The sequence below is a fragment of the Heloderma suspectum genome, chromosome 1 (assembly GCF_057233095.1).
Source record: "Heloderma suspectum isolate Gila_16-S chromosome 1, 16-S_ref, whole genome shotgun sequence".
In the NCBI taxonomy this organism is placed as follows: Eukaryota; Metazoa; Chordata; class Lepidosauria; order Squamata; family Helodermatidae; genus Heloderma; species Heloderma suspectum.
This window is the reverse complement of record NC_139458.1, coordinates 303,854,260-303,871,588: the sequence shown is the minus strand read 5'-3', so window position 1 is coordinate 303,871,588 and position 17,329 is coordinate 303,854,260. Positions and strand designations below refer to the sequence as shown.

Below are 17,329 nucleotides of genomic sequence, written 5' to 3'. Positions count from 1 at the left end.
ATCAAAGCTATGGTTTTCCCAGTAGTAATGTATGGCTGTGAGAGCTGGACTATAAGGAAGGCTGAGCGCCGAAGAATTGATGCTTTCGAACTGTGGTGCTGGAGAAGACTCTTACGAGTCCCCTGGACTGCAAGGAGGTCCAATCAGTCCATCCTAAAGGAAATCAACCCTGACTGCTCATTGGAAGGACAGATACTGAAGCTGAAGCTCCAATATTTTGGCCACCTAATGCGAAGAGAAAACTCCCTGGAAAAGACCCTGATGCTGGGAAAGACTGAAGGCAAAAGGAGAAGGGGACGGCAGAGGATGAGATGGCTAGATAGCATCACGGATGCAATGAATATGAACTTGGGCACGCTCCGGGAGAGAGCGCAGGACAGGAGGGCCTGGCGTGCTATGGTCCATGGGGTCACGAAGAGTCGGACACGACTGAACGACTGAACAACAACAACAACTCTGCTGCCCAAAGGATTGCTCCTATGCTATTATTCTGCTTGTGTCTTCCCAATGTCTCGTGTTCAGTTGACAAGGTTTTTTTTTCCTCATAAAACTTACCAATGGAAAAAGTACGATGAAAACCTTTAAAGTACTGTAGTTTGATTTTACTCTTTGATATGACTACACCGACTTAGTTAAAAGTTTTGATAGAAAGAAGTTGCTTTGTCAGATGACCATATGCATTGTTGTTATGTAGACATAGCTATCAGTACGTTGTTTTCCATTTTTCTGATTTCTTCTTAGCTGTAATGCAGGTATTATCTCTGCATCTCTCAACTAATATGTCTTGTATGTATTAATGTATTTGATTTGTAACCCCACCTTTCCACTAAGAAAATGGTGCTCGAGGCAGCTGACAATCATAGGAACAAAAAATATTAAAAATTTAAATTAAACATTTTAAAGGTGTAAATAAAAAATAAAATAAAAACTTGGTTAAAACAATAATAAAACAAATACATTAGAACACCGTTAAGATCACAACATTAATAGAAAAAAAGCTGCACCCAACCCAACAGTCCAGCTTACATGCCAAAGGCCTGCTTGAATAAAATGTCTTTGCCTGCCAGCAGAAGGACAAGCAGAGAGGGAGCCAACCCAGTGTCCCTTGGGCAGGAGTTCCACAGCCTAGAACTCTGATGGGTACAAGAAAAGTAATTTAAATTTAGTCTACATAGTTCAAGTTATGTAAATGGAGGTTACAGAACATATTTTTCCCCAATACGCTTATTTTTCCTCATTCAGATATGCCATTAATAACATTTAAATTAGCCAAACAGTGATAATATTGGGAGAGATTTCTAATGACACTTTACAATTGTCTTGACTGCCAAGAGAAGGTGCTTACTTTGGATATCTCTGAAGTGCTGTCACTTGTAAAATATTATGTCTTATCAGAGAGAAATGCATTTTGTTTTAGTGAAAACACATTTTGAACATATTGAACAGTTGTGTAGCTGCTCAACTTTGACTAGAAGAGATCGAAGATAGCAACACTTTACTGATTTTTGTGACTATCTCATTTTTTTTAAATATCGCTTCCCGGTCAAAATGTTAAAAACAGGGGAACATACAGAGTTTTAAAATTAAAACAGGGGTGCTCAGCTGGTTATTTCATTCTTATATAAAGGGTATCTATTATGTTTCATAAGGATTTACCCATTATGGGTAAATAAGGAATACCCATTATGAACCATGGAGTGACGATGGTCAGGGCTAAAGGACAAACTGTTAAATTACAGGGCACCTTTAAAAGCTTTTGTTTGCCAGATAACTCTTACTTAATGACAGAATGATCTCTATTGATGTCCATACAACTCAAAACTTGCATACCTTCACACGCATTGCTTATTTTGCATCACATGGGAAGAAGAAAGTTATTGAGTTTTCTTTGTGGCAAGTGGAGATGCTAATAAAGGTTAGCATCTTTAATCAGATTAAAGATCTTGCTTTAATCAGCAAAGTTTGCTGTGGGGCAAATCTGCGATCTAGAATGTTAGATCAGAATGCTGTTGTTGAGTCTTACTAAGTCAGCACTAGATTAATGTCTGTCTACAGCATTTCACATCTGATCATATAAGCTGCAATATTTTGCACTATTAGTCCCATTACAGATGAAACAGGAAACTGTGGTTTCCTGCTACATCACAGGTGCTCAAGCTTCTGAGGGCCAGATTAAACAACTGCTATCAGAAATTAGCAAAGTGAACATGTTGTTGTTGTTCAGTCGTTCAGTCATGTCCGACTCTTCGTGACCCCATGGACCATAGCACGCCAGGCCAGGCGAGTGAACATACCTAGGCTGATTTAAGCTTGATGTGAAGGCATGGAGCAGCTGTGAGAATCCATTTTCATAGGGATGCCATGAATATACATAACATGAGAAAACTGCATATTCATTGTTGCGGATAAATGACCAGGACAGGCACCATGTTTGAGAATGATATTGTTAACTCTGCGGGGGCATGCGGGGTGGGTGAGTTAGGAATGTGGAAGTAAGTAGTTGTGTATAATAAGCATTCAGTGAGCAACAGTGATTCAATTGCTTTATATTGCTTTGAGAGATATCTATGCTTTTAATGGGGAACATGCTCAAATAAGTCAGTTGCACGTGAAAATACATATGCAATGAACAGCAATTTGGATTTGGATTGAAAAATCACTATTTGCTTTTGTGAATAAGAATGGACTTGCATGATTAAACAATCCATGGTTTGTTAACTGTTGGTTGTTTGGGAGTGCACAGGAGCAAGTGAGCGTGCTGGCTCTTGTATGCTTCCTGTGCGTTAAACAACCCAGGGACGTCCCTGGGTTGTTCTCCGTGATGTGCGAACCTGGAACTTTGGGTTGTTGAGGGAGATGCAAACCAGAGTTACAACCCAACAAATCATGGGTTCTAACTCTGTGTTGTTTCTCCCTCAACAATCTAGACTTCTGGGTTCATATGTAATGGAGAGCAATACAGGGATGGGGCAGCCCTGGGTTGTTTAGCACACTGGAAGCAAGCAAACGGTTGGAAGCCAGGATGCTTATTCAATCCCATGTGCTCCTAAACAACCCGTGTTTAATGAACTGTGGGTTGTTTAATCATATGAACTGTGTGTAAGTGTGCCAAGCATACAAGAAGGGGGAAATATCCACTCAAAGAAACAGATTTTGCACATCCCTGCGTATATACAAAGCTTTTATATAGCATGGTGAATTTGGGCTGAGCTGGGATCTCGGTACATAGTGAGGCAGTCCCAAGACTACTTTGCCACAAGCTCAAGTTAGTTTAACCACATGTCTGGCATGCTAAATTAAAGTTATAGTTGGCTTTTTTAGTTACATATAACTATGCAAGTTTTTAGGAAATCACTAGTCTGTGCTAACTGAAAACCTTCAGGTCCTCAGTTCATTGGTTTTGGTTTGATAGGAAGTAAACAACATTGTAATAATACTCAGTAATTATTACTGTTTTAATTAAATGCCAGAAGTAGAGTGATGTTTAAATGCTTTCCAGGTGAAGGCACAACAATTTCAGCAATATAAAATTGGCCATATTCCTAGTTTTGCATTGAAAAGTAATAAAGCATGAGATACTGAGTGGAATCACATGCCAGTAAAATTGTTCTACCTGAACGATGTTAGATGATTTTTGCATCTAGTAGACTGAATGCACTTCCAAGATCTCATTAACTCAATCCCTACGGACAAACCTTTCTGGACAGACAGATAAAGTTACTACACATCTTTCCAGACCCAGTAGGGAGGTCGTATTTTAATCAAGATGTTTCCTTACCAATGTCTTTGATAATTTGGCATAGTGATACTTTTTAAAGACATTAAAGCTAGCTAAGGTTGCAATTCTGTTCACTCTTTCCCGGGAGTAAGCCCCATTGAACACACTTCTGAGCAAGCATGCATAGGATTGTGCTCTGAATGTCCTGTTTGCTTTGCCCCTGTAGGTATAGCAAAAGACTGGAAAATAGGATAGGCACTTTTTTGCTGGCAGAAACAAAATCATGATGTGCTTGCACTGGTAACAGTTGTAAAGCTCTTCTGAAATTGAGTAAATTATTGCACATAATAGAATTAAGATTCTGGCGGCAAAGTGGATAACTTAATTAGCTCAGTAATAGGTTTACTGAGGTAGTGTTGGAAAGTTCTGACTTGCCTATAATTCTACCTTCAGAAACAAAGGATATCAAATACCATCATGTCCTATCAGTGTGTGTATGAGGGGGTGGGAGATGCAGATGTATTTTTCAAAGCAATCAGGAACAGAGGGATACTGTTTCCAGTAGTTCTTTAAAAAAATTCAGTAAACATTTTATAATAAGCATTTCCAGAGCTTATTATTTATTTTTTTTGCAACTGAAATGCCCCCCCATATTTTCATAGCACAACAAGAAACTACATTGCTGAGATGTCTAATGTTATTCTTGAACCTCATAATTTCATCATGTGGTACATTTTAGCTACACATGCTTGTAATTAGACACATAGTGAAGTATTTACTGTTGTGTATGCAAACATGGATTGATTTTTTATTATTTAAGAGGTATTATCTTTGGATAAAATGGATCCAAGATACTCCGCTTTTTCAGCTAGAGATGGCATGGTGCTCTGATTTTAACACATAGTTCATATGTATTTTCTCTCTCAGAATAACTGATTTCCAAAGACTTCCTTGTTTCAATTATTTTCCAGCTCAGTAGCCCTAAGTCAGATGTAATGTCCTTCATTCATCAGGAGTACTTCATGGGTTCACTTCTACATGAATCCCCTTTTTCATTGTTAACCATAAGGCTGATTTCAAACTCTTGTTTAAATCTGTGGGGTTAACACACTTTGGCTTAATAGACATTTGTTGTGATTCTCACTGACCCCAACTCCCCAATGCCCAGTTCCTGCAGCATGTGCTGAGAACTTGAGGGAAGGGAGGAGTGTTTTATCTATCTTTGTGTGTGCTCTTGCAGTAGGCAGTGAGGCATGTTTCTGCCTTCTGTTACAGCAGAAAGGGAGAGAAAGCACTCTTTATGTCCTCATGTTCTCCGTGATCATAGAAAACTCAGAGGGAGAGGCAAATATGTCTTCTCTGCTGTTGTATTGGGCTTTTGTACAAGGTGAAGCAGTGCTTCACTGCGTTTAGAAAAGCCCATCAGGGAGGCAGGAAAGCACCCCTCCTATTTTCCACGTTCTCTGCAGTTCATGGAGAATTCAGAGGATGGGGTCTTTGGGTCTGGAATTAGGGGCAAGGGTAGTGGCCAAGGGAAGAAGAAGGGTGATCTTTCTTGATGAGTGGATTTGAAGATCCCTGTTTAAAGCCAGCCATGGTTAGCACTAGGAATGTACGAAAGTTCCGCCATGGATCTCGGGGAGGCCGAATGCCAGCGCATTCGGCCCCCCGAAATCGGTGGCGGAACGGCCTGCCGCCCCCCCCCCCGGGACGGGACTTACCTTGGGCGGATCTTCCTGGCGGCGGCGGCTCCGGCGGTGGTCCGACAGCGGCTCCTGCAGCGGCTGGTCTTCCGACTGGCTGCCGCCACCATTTCCAGTTAAAAAAAAAACAAAAATGTGATAGGCTCCGTAAAGATTTACGTAGCCTATCACGGCTAGGTTTTAAAAAAAAACATGATAGGCTATGTAAATGTTTACGTAGCCTATCACGGCTGACTTAAAAAAAAAAAAAAGTGCGTACGCAAATGGCGGCGGCCATGGCCGCTGCCATTTGCGTTCCTTATTTTGGCACCATAATTATGTATGGTGTAGAGAAAGAGGACAGAGAGATATTTCTCTTCCACTCTCATAATACTAGAACCCAGGGTCATCCCATGAAGCTGATTGGTGGGAGATTCAGGTCAGATCAAAGGAAGGACTTCCTCACACAGCACACAGTTACTGCCAGTAACTAAGCTTTAGGAGAACATTTCAGCCTTTCCGAATGGAGGGAAACTGCACAAATGACAGGACACCGCCAAACAATCGGTAGCTGGGAGAATCCCAGAGGGCTGGATTGGGAACCCCTGAGAGCTGGATTTAGCCCCCAGGTCTGAGGTTCTATACGTCTGGTGTAAAGACTAGCCCACCCACCAACTCCTACTGTGTGTGAATAGAGCAGGCACATCTAATTTGGCCATTGGGGAGAACTGTTCAAACTTTTCCATTCCAAAGCTGTCAGACATCCCTCCCTTAAGTAAACACCTCTGCTTTCCTTGTAGCTGGCAACCAAAGATTGTTTGTAGTTCCAACCTGAAACCGGAGGTCATTGAGAGAAAGGGAAGGATGCCATGGCTTCCATCCCACAGGGAGAATCAGTCCTACCCACACCTTTGCCTTTCTATGTATTAGCTTACAAACACTGGCCTGGAGGCGTATGCTTATGCTTGGGAGAAGTACCTGAGTTATGTTTTTTCTTCTTCTCTTGAGTGTGACAAATTCTGGTTAAACACTGACGCATCTATGACAACATCTAAGAAATATTTCATATATCAAAAGCAGATGGAAATAGGTCTTGATTTACTAATCCATACTTTTTAAAAACAATCTTAACATTCAGAGTCTTCATTCAAGATGTGGGTATGTTGGGCCCAGATCCAAAAATATATACTTGAGAAACTTACTTTCACCTTGCTCTGATTGTCTCCTGGGTTTACGTTCATAAGAAATGATTAGTCATAAGTTAAACTCAATGCTTTTCAAAATAAGGATGGCCGTTTATCTAAACAGTAATCACTTTCTCACAGGCCTGTTTTACCTTTAAAAATAATGCAAGCGTGAGGGGCTTCAGCTCCAAATAAGGACAATACATGAAACAAGATTCTTAAATCAACTTTTCAGCCATATTAACTGAGAAAAAGAGCTTGTATTTTCCAAAGTTTTAAATGATTGTAGATGCCATATCAGAATGGTCATTAAAACAGAATCCAATGGTAACCACCTATGTGCAGCCAGCCCCCCTGATTCTGTTCTGTGGCATCCACTGCTTGCAGAACAGAGATTTATCACTTCTGGGGGCAACCCGAAATGAGTAGAAACACTCATTTCTGGAATGGGGCAGGCCGGCGGAGCTCTCAGAAGGGAAATCCGTTGACTTGCCCTGTTCCAGAAATGAGAGTTTCTGCTTATTTCAAGGCTTGCCCCTGTAAGTGCTAAATCCCCGTTGTGCAAGCATTGGGTGCTGCTTGCACAACTGAATCGGTGAGGCTGGCTGCGCACAGAATAAAAGCAGAGGTGGGCCTCGCATGTGGATGGCACATTGGATACTGCCCTGAACAGGAAAGAGAAATCTGTTTACCATAACAACTGATTTTGCTAATTTAGGGTCACAATTTAAGCCTATAGTCTTATATCATATTTGAAGACATTTAATTACAGTCTTCCGTTATCTACTTAGCTTTGGATGTGATCATAACTGACTTCGGACCTTAGGCATGAGACTGCCAATCTACACAGGGGATTTAGTGCGGAGCGAGAGCACATGAGAGTCATTTGTGACACATGATGTTGCCACGCTGCAGCAACCATGCAGCTTTCCCCTCAAAATGGCACATTTTCGGAAAGTAATTTTACTGCGTCTTTTTTCCTTAAATACGTCTCCTGCACAATTCCACTGCAGTGTACCCCATTCCCCCGAATTAAATCCTGTATACTGGGTATGCCTAGGGTTGCGTCTGTGACATGGTCAAGGGGTGAGGCCATCCCTTTTTCTCCTCCATTCCTTTTTTTCTGCCATTGGCAATAGTGCGCTTTTTGGACATGGGGTTCTTTTCCCGTCAGTTAGCACTAATTCACAATAGCACTGTTTTGCTATAGCACTCTTTCACCCTTTCATTCGCCTCTGTTTATTTTTACTTTGCACTATAATGCAGTAGCGCTATTTTGCAATAGTACTATTTTATTCTGTCACTACTCTGCAGTGGTGTGCTTTGGATATAGGGCACATGGTGCTTTCTTCGGCAGCTCTCTTCTCAGCTGTTCGTTTTTACCCTGTGTTACTTTGCAGTAGTACTATTTTGTAATACCACTGTTTCAGTCTCTCACTACTTCACAGTGGTGTGCTTTTGATATGGGGCACTTTTCTGCTGTTTATTTTTACTTTGCACTATGCAGCATGCAGCTGCTGATCAGTGTAACCATTCTAGAAGCGGAGTGTGCTTATGAAGACAAATGGTGAATGCAAGGGAAGAGGTATGGGATAAACCGCAGGAACATAGTTCATCTCTTTTATTAGACTTCCCTGAGCAGCGGAGCATGGACAGGGGTGGGGAACAAGCCTCTCGCACTTGCTGAGCAGCATCTACCTGGTTGATGAAGTTCAGTTCTACTGGTGGGACTCTGCCCACCCAACCCCAAAGTAAGGCGGTTTCAAGTGCAGTTTGATCTGTGAAAGTGGGTTTTTAGGTATTGTATACTCCACTTTTCTTGCTTTGTGTGCCACTGACGGACCAAAGCGATTTCATGAAAATCTGGATATAACCAGAAAGCAGTTCTCATACTATTTCCATGTAGATTGGGCTTACATCTGCCAAGCCTCCAGTTTAGACCCACTGCTATATGCTAAGGAGCAGAACAACCCTTTGTGAGGTCTGCTGGCCATGCAGAGCACAAGAAGGAAAGTTGCGCAGCTTGATAAACACGATTTTCTCCATTTGAAAGAGGTTTCCTTGTTAACATTGTAACAGTGTGATAGTTACTGTTTTTTTATATTAAGCTTGACTGCAGCTTATTCACAGTTGAGATAACTGTTAGAATTTAGCATGGTATGTTTAAAAAATCAGTATGGTAGTAATGTAAAACTTAACAATAACAGTTTTAGAATCCAGCTGAGGAAGGCATCTACCATCTTTAATTTCCATTGACATCGCAGAGGGAATTGATACATATGACCTCTGCCAAGTCATAACAGGAGGGTGAGGGGAGGCTTGGAGAATGTATGCAATCCCAGAAATCTAGACTACTTACTTTCTTTTAATAAATAGGTCATGTTAATATCTTGCTATTAAGCTCTTACTTTGCTCAAGAGATAATAAGCTAATTGCAAGTGTTTCTGGCCCGGAAATCCTAAAACCATGCTTCCCCCAGTTAAAATCTTATTTTCTGAAAATCACATTATTTATAACGAACATATGGTGCTTATTTAAATCTGTTCCTTAAGCCAAAATCGACTTCAGTGTAGCTCTGCTGGCTTTCAGCATCACAACCCAAAACTGCATTGTAATAAAAAAATCTGATGATTATTAATATTGTTATTAATATAGTGTCACAATGTTTACTAGAAACTTTACATGAGATTTAAAATGCCTTTGCCAAAATAGCTTACCAAAAAATGAAGAAAGAAACAAAAGGGACCGAAGAAGGAAGGGGATAGAGAATAAAATGGTGCAAATAGTGGTACCTCAGACTATAGATGACAAAAGAAACACCATTAAATACCATTTTAATCATCTAATCATAGCTATATTCCTGGATGCCACTGAAAATTGCATCTCCCCTCCCCACCCTTCAAATCACAGATGCTTAAATCGTAGTGAGGAGAAATCCCACATCTTTTGTTTTGTCACATGTGTGGATTATAATGCTTGACGATGTTACAGTACTGAGTAAAGTAGATTTCATGTCCTGAGAAAAGATATAAAATGTCTTTTCCCAGATATTCCTTAGTAATCTGGGTGATTTGGATAATGTGTCTACTGCATTTCACGTCTCTGTTGTGGAAATATCTTTAATTTTTACACACATACCCCCACAAGGTACACATTTGCTAGAGAAGTGTGAACATGGTCCTGCTACTCAAACAACACGTGGCTTTAAAAAATTCACTCCTAAGAGTCAGGGGCCCTGCTGGAAGGTGGCGAGACGGGAGTCGGTGGGAGTTGGGGACTCCTTGCACAAACAGAACTGCCTTCTGTTTGTGCAAATGGCTCTGGATGTAAAATTTAAGAATAAAAATGTAAGATTAAGAATAAAAGACAAAACGTTAAGTTACACCGTGGTTCTGGGCATAAGGAGATGCAAAAGGGAGAGGGATGTAGCTCACTGATAGCAAACATCCTTTGTACAGAGCAAAAAATCTGTTCTGGACTTCTCCCGTTAAAAGGATCATAGAGAGCAAAGACAAAGCACTATGTAATTGGGTGGTGCTACATCATAAATATGAATAAGGCTGGGAAAGATTTCTGCATGAGACCTTTGAGAGCTTCTACCAGTCTTGTACTGGGCTTGATACATCAGTGGTCTGACCTGGCATAAAGTAGCTACATATGTTCAAGGGAGAAAGGATGGGAATGTCTAATACACCAAGAGGTCTAAGGAGATCACAACACCAGATGGGAAAGTGGGCAACAGTTATGACTAAGAAGCAGTGGGGGGATCAGGGAATCCAGATGTTCTGTGACTCACATTGCTTCCCAAGCTCTGGGGAGACAGGAATCCTATAATTGGTAGCTGCCCACAGCAGCACTCTGTAGAGGAAAGCATTTTTGTTGTAGACTGTCACAAGTTCTGCTTAGAAGAGGCAGAGGAGATAGGATGGTATGATGACTGGAAAGAGCTTAGAGAGCAGAGGGTAAAGTACAAGTTGGGATGGAAAACATCAGCTGCTTGTAATGGTGTACTGCAGTTTTCTCCACCCAGACACCCTCCAAATGTTTTGGGCTGCAGTTTAGGGTGATATTATGGGAGTTGTAGTCCATTACATCTGGAGGTTGGGGAAGGCTTGTCTAGTAGAACAGGCTTGATGTTAGAGGGAAGATCAGCTGTGTGCCTGGGAGCAGACAGTCTTTGGCAGTCTACAAAAACATAAATGGGGAATCCATTTTACCCAACAAGCCACAGGGCTAGGCAAGGTTATTGAGGAAGTTCTGCCTGGGATAGATACTGTGATGAGAGTGCATTTCAGTTTTCCCCACAGTACCAAAAATCCTACAGATAGTACTGTGCATTGGGGAACATGTCTCTCCCACCCCAACCATGATTTTTTAAATATTGTTTTACATTCTTTGAGGCATCAAGCACAGCCACAGTTAGAGATAAACTGGACAGAAGAAATCCAAGCTTAAGATCTTTAAAACCTTTTGATTTGAAGAAGCTCAGAGGAATGTTTGTGATTTCATGCTCTGCCAAACTAGTCACCATTTATGGCACTGTAAGGGAATACATTACCCCATTCTACCCATGAAAAATCTGAGTACCAGGAACGGACTTTGAAGCCACAGCTGTATGCACACTTACTTGGGAGCAAAAGCTATTGAGCTTAGTGGGACTTATTTCTGAGTAAATATGCATAGCATTGGGCTCTGAGTAATCCAGAGCCACACAGTATGACAGAAGCAGACACTAAGGCTGAATCTACGTGGATAAGGTTTTTGAGGCAATTCCGTTTAAATACGGATTTTCATTAAAATGGGTTAGCTCTTCCCAAGGCAAACGGGAGCCAGTAATGCAATGTATTCATAGAAAAATCCCTCTTGCATGGGGCAAATGACACCTGAAACCGCATTAGTTTGGGGTTGGATGGGTGGAGCAAATGAGGTAGAGGCTTGCTCTCCACCTCCCCCCCCCCATTGAAGCTTTTAAAACCAGTATGGCTCTGTGTACCTTTGCAATTCCTCTGCTCCACAACTGTGCAGTTTCAAAGAATCAGGGATGGCTCCCCTCCATTCCCCTGAGCCCCTTTTTGCACAACTGTGCAGTTTCAAAGCATCAGGGATGGCTGCTCTCCCCACTCTGGCACTCAAACAACAGGCAAAGGAATTCTCCTGACCCCTCTGCTCCTGTACTTGGCAAAGTGCAATTGAAGGCAGTGAGTGTCAGGAGCGCCCTAGCTGCCTCTTACAGTCACCTCCAGTAGCCAACTCGGGACACAGACGACGAGGATTCTTTCCAAGGCTTTATTCCTTTATTCCTTTATGACTCTTACAGATACTAATCACTAGCAACTAAACAAGGAATTGCACTAGGGATAGATAGCAGAGTAGCCTAAGCTCCAGGTAAGGCATTTGGTCCCCATTTGAAGGAGAACCGTGGGAAGACTCTGAACTCATGGGCTATGGAGAGATCCTTCCTCTTTCCCTTGGGTCCTCGGGACGCGACCGTTGTTTTAGCACCAAATGAGCGGAGTGCCTCCTTTCGGTGCCCTCCATCTGTCGCCGCTTCCTGCGTCTGCGCCGAGTGTCTAGCAAGCCCCCCTCCAGCGCTCTCTCACTGCCAGGGTCACTATCTATCCCAGGAATGCTGGCAGGAGGAATCTCTGCCAGCTGCTGTGCTTGTGAGAGATGAGCGAGCTCCTCTCCCACGGATTGCTGTTCTTCCTCAGAATCAGAACTGCTCTGGGGCTCTATGGGCTCAGTTTCCACCCTGACAGTGAGTTACTTCTGGGTAGACATGTTTAGCCCTCTGCTCTCCCCATGCCCCTGCCCTGCGCAATGTTCCCTTCCGCCAATGAGCACTGCTTCCACCAGCCCCTGCTGAAGCCAGCTGAGGTCACACGGACTCCCAAACTGTACTGAACCCTCTGTGACGGGAAAATCTGTCACAAAATGCGTTTGGAAAAAACGTATTTAGGGGAAGAAACGCTGCACTAGCAGTGGGAGTAAAAGCCCATGTGGATTGGCCCTGAGATGGAAATACTACAAATATTTATGCCTTCAATAGTTTTTCTAAGAACTACCAGATTTTTATTTCAAGGAATAATTCACAATGAGTAGCCTGGTTCCCTTAACATTGTACTTTACTAGCTACCACATTACTACCTCAGATAGCTTTTAAAAATGATTATGCAAGATCCCCTCTTTTTCCAACACCCTCAAATAGTAGTAAAATTGTAGAGTACATATTCCTGGAATACTTATAACTTTTTGGGTTTGACACTTCCAAGAAGTCATTCTGCTGCAAGTGTTTAATAATCAAAATAAAACCTATCAGCGGTGGCCACTGAGATCTTTCCATCTCATCATTACAGTGTGAGTAGGTGTTGGAAAGTGTAGATGTGCCACTCCAAGCTTCATGCTAACTTCATTATCTGTTGGTACTATTTTATTTAGTGGTAGTTGAAAAGCATCCAAAAATAGAAAAGCAAATGAGAATGTTGTGTTCTGAGTTGCTGAAATGGCCTGACAAAGAGCCATGTGAAGCTTTTGTGTAAACCCCTTTTCAATTATTAATTTGAGGCCTGACTTGTACAGACATTTACTGAAAGTTCTAAATATCAGTCATGCACACTGAAGCAAAACTAGATTGCTTAGAAGATGTAATGGTGTCTTGTGCTTGTATTAATTAAAGAGCATTTCAGGTTCCCATGTTAGATCCATAGGGAAAGTACACATACCATTAGTGGATTGTAGCCTTAAAACTCAGTTATCGAATGCTGATACTGTGCAAAGTTTGTGTAGTGCTAATTAGATTGAGCTGTTCCCCAAATCATATGTACAGTGTTATTTGATATAGGAAGTTGTAGGTGAATGTACACAAATATAAATATGGATCTGATCTGATGATTATACCATCTATTTTTTTCTCCCTGTGTGTGAGAGAGAGAGTGGGTGGGCGTTTCACATAAAACTAATGATAATAAATAGTGTGCATTTATTTATCATATTCTTTGGAACTCTTCCAAATTATACTACTATTTGTTTGTTTTTAATGTTTATAAATATCTTTCCTACTGATTGTAACCAAAGTAAAGTACATTTAAAGCATTCAAACAGCTCAGCAATAGTAAAACAATTACCATAAATAAATAAACAAAAATGTATCTATAAAAATTACCTTCTCATTTTATGTTCATGGCTATCTGTGACGTAGATTAGGCTGAGCAACAGTGACCTACCCATGACAGAATGGTAATTTGAACCAAGTATGTCTTATGCTGGGAAGCATGAGCAGGCTGGTGCCATTGCTCTTGTGTACCACTTGTGGGCTTCCCATAGGCAGCTGGTTGGCCACTGTGGAACAGAATGCTGGACTGAAGTTCTTAAGGCTGCAATCCTGTACCTGCTTTTCTGGGAGCAAACCCCACTGAACACAAGGGGACTTATTTCTGAGTAGACATGTATAGGATTGTACTGTAAGTCTCCCCTATCCAGGTCCAATACTCTATCCACTAAATCTTACTGTCTCATATACCCATATCTACTACATAGACATATATAAAAGGTATTAAATACCTTGCATTGGTGGACATTATTCTAGCCCTATAGTCTTTTGAAGGGCATGATTTGGGCAATAACTCTGTTAAATCCATATCAGTTGTCATTTTCTATTAGTAATCTTTATTCAAATCATTGGTTTTTAAAAGTAACTGCATGTTCAAAATGACTGATAGATTTATCTTTTAACTGACTCTCCCCATTATTAGAGAGCATCAAAATTACTAATTGAGCATGCTGCCTAGAAATGTTGCCATCATAGTGTTTTAATTCTTAAGCAGTCCTTCCCCCCCCAAAATGTCACATTTAGATCAAGTCTGCTTTCTCTGTTTAGTTTAACTGAATTTAGCCAGCCATAATCACTAGGCTAAATCTATACCAAGGATTACAGTTACTAGTCAGCCAAGTGTATATTGGGTAAGGGGTTACAGAAAGAGTGCTGTTACATAATTAATGGAATTTCTCTTAGCGGCCTCAAATTTAGTAGGATATGAAAAGGTAGTAGACAGTTAAAAAACATCTGGAAATGAAAGTTTGGAATATTCCCTTAAAAAAAATCAGAATGTTGTCATTGGATTCATGAAATTAAATTGTGTCTGCCATTCTGCTCCAAGAATTTTAAAATTTGTCCTGTGTGTATCATCCAGCTGTAAACACCTAATTCTTTATGGAATCTCAGGAGCTACTGTTGGCTGGTAGATCAACGAAAGGGAAGCTTTGGATGTGCACACACCATGTCTAAAGCAGTGTATTTTTTGAATGTGTGGTTGCTAGATACCATGCCTACAAAAGCGCAACTAAGATGCATACATCTGTATTTTGGTGATATGCTAAAATATATGCGTTTGAAAGAGAAGGCCTCTTGTCTATGGGAAGTTTATGGCACACTGAACTACTTAGTCTGTAAGTTCTCATGAAACTCTTAAGTCTTTTTGCTACACAGACTTACAAAGCTCTGGAAGGGCAAGGATCTAAGGGCGTTTTAATTCAAGCAGCTTTAAATCACATTTCAGCCTTTTCCTGTTGTGGTTTATGCCAACGTGATAGTGTTTAATGTGGAATAAAAAGGAGAAAAGAAGCCACTACAATTTGAATATGTGTTTTGGTCAATGTAGATTTTACATTGACATAATCACAAACTGATTTAGGTAAAACAAAGTTTTCGGTCTCATGTAAAAACATGAGTCCTAATTAGCTGTGGTAGGCCACTGGCTGAATTCATACTCATAACTAACTCCATGGTCATAGTGGGAAATTATCATCATCATCATCATCTCAACCCTTCTCCAAGGAGCTCAGGGTGGCAAACGCTACCCCCTCCCCACACACACACTGTATCCCCAAGAAACCTGCTAAGTGGGTTAGGCTGAGAGAAGGAGAGAAACTTTCTCAGGGGTCACACAGTGGTTCTCCATCCCCATTTTTTTGAGAAGGAAGGATTGCCAGTGCGTATTGTGACATCATTATTTTTTATTTGATTTGTACCCTGCTGTTCTACCAAGAAAAGTGGCATTCAAGACTACTTGCATCGCAAATAAAACTTGTGCTTGTGCTTACAATCACAAATAAAACCTGACTAAAAATATAATAAAACAAACGTATTAAAACACAATTAAAAACACAACAATGCAGAGTAAAAATAGTATCCAACCTAACAACAGACCTGCTCACACACCAGAGGCCTACTTGAATAAAAAGGTTGGTGGAAGGACAGAAGAGAGGGAGTGGACCTTACACATTATGATGCATGCCGGGTGGGAGTATGGAAGTGTTCATGTTTCATACTTGCATATGGGTTGTTGAGGTAATTGTATATACTAGGCTTCAGTCTCACAGCTTTGATTCCTCATCTGTACGGTTGGAATAAAACTAACCTAGGTTATTCCTACACAGAAAAACCCACACTCCATGTAGATGATTAACAAGAACAATTATCCTTTTAACCCAATCAGTGGAATCAGTAATAATCAGTATAAGCAGTGATTTTCTAATAGATCTGCCTTCAGGGAGTTAATTAAGGGCACAATCCTATGCATGTTTTGACAGAGAAAAGGCCTACAACTCCCAGCATTCCCCAGCCAGCACGGGGGGGGGGGGGATTTCAGTTGCAAAAAACAAAATAATAAGCTCTGGAAATGCTTATTATAAAATGTTTATTGAATTTTTTTAAAGAACTACTGGAAACAGTATCCCTCTGTTCCTGATTGCTTTGAAAAATACATCTGCATCTCCCACCCCCACATACACACACTGATAGGACATGATGGTATTTGATATCCTTTGTTTCTGACGGTAGAATTATAGGCAAGTCATGCATAGGATTGCGCCTTAAATCAATGAGCTCTCAGTGACCACATCCTGTTTATTACAGGAGCAGTTACCAGATTCTTTCTGGAAGAAAGTGTAAGAATCTTTTAAAAAGCGTGTTTTAAAAAGCTATTTCTTATAGGAAATTTCTCCTTAATCACTTCAGGTAAAAGTTGCTTTGTTCCTTGAAGCATGAAAGGATTATATTGGCTGATGAATATTTTCTTGATCAATTAAATGTACAAACATTTCTTAACTTTTTTAATCTTTGTGATTCCTTGTGGCAATGACTTTTACAAGCTTTGTATAAACAGTTTTCACTACCATTCTGAAATCTGATAACTTCTCAGATCTATTGAATTTCACCTTGTTTGTTCTGAAATCAGGCATATAAACATCTGCCTCAGTCCATAGATCTATAACTGCTGCCTAGGCAAACAGGTGGGAAAGAGGGTGCTTAGGCTGTTTTTTCACTTCTTTATGGAGAGATGACAAAGTGTGATTTGTTTTGAGCACAGGAGAAGGTCTGCAATTTCTTGCTGCATCAGGAACACCATTTCATGGCTGATGGATGCAAAGAATTTTGCATTCTCAAAGACTTCTGTGCATGCAAAAGGGGAAATCCATGCCTAGCAAACAGTTCCCATGTGTAGATAGTTCCTTGTTGGATAACGATCATTTATTCTATTTCATCTGCTCTATATCATATATTAAATCTGTTTAACACTGTGGCACCTTTCCCATTCATCTCACAATCTACAGTCCCAGGCTTGTGAATTAATGCAGTAAATTTTGGATCACAGTGTGAACTGTTTCTACTAGGCTTTTTACCAAGTATAATGTCATTTGATTAAGTGCTTTTGTGTTAAAACACTGAATTGCCCACCCAATTTCAG

General features: G+C 40.7%; 1 protein-coding gene across 1 annotated transcript in view; it reads left to right on the top strand.

Annotated features, from left to right (window-relative positions):
• Window positions 1-17,329, top strand: part of ME1 (malic enzyme 1) — a 206,036-nt gene that overhangs the window by 130,944 nt on the left and 57,763 nt on the right. The gene's annotated exons all lie outside the window — the stretch shown is intronic.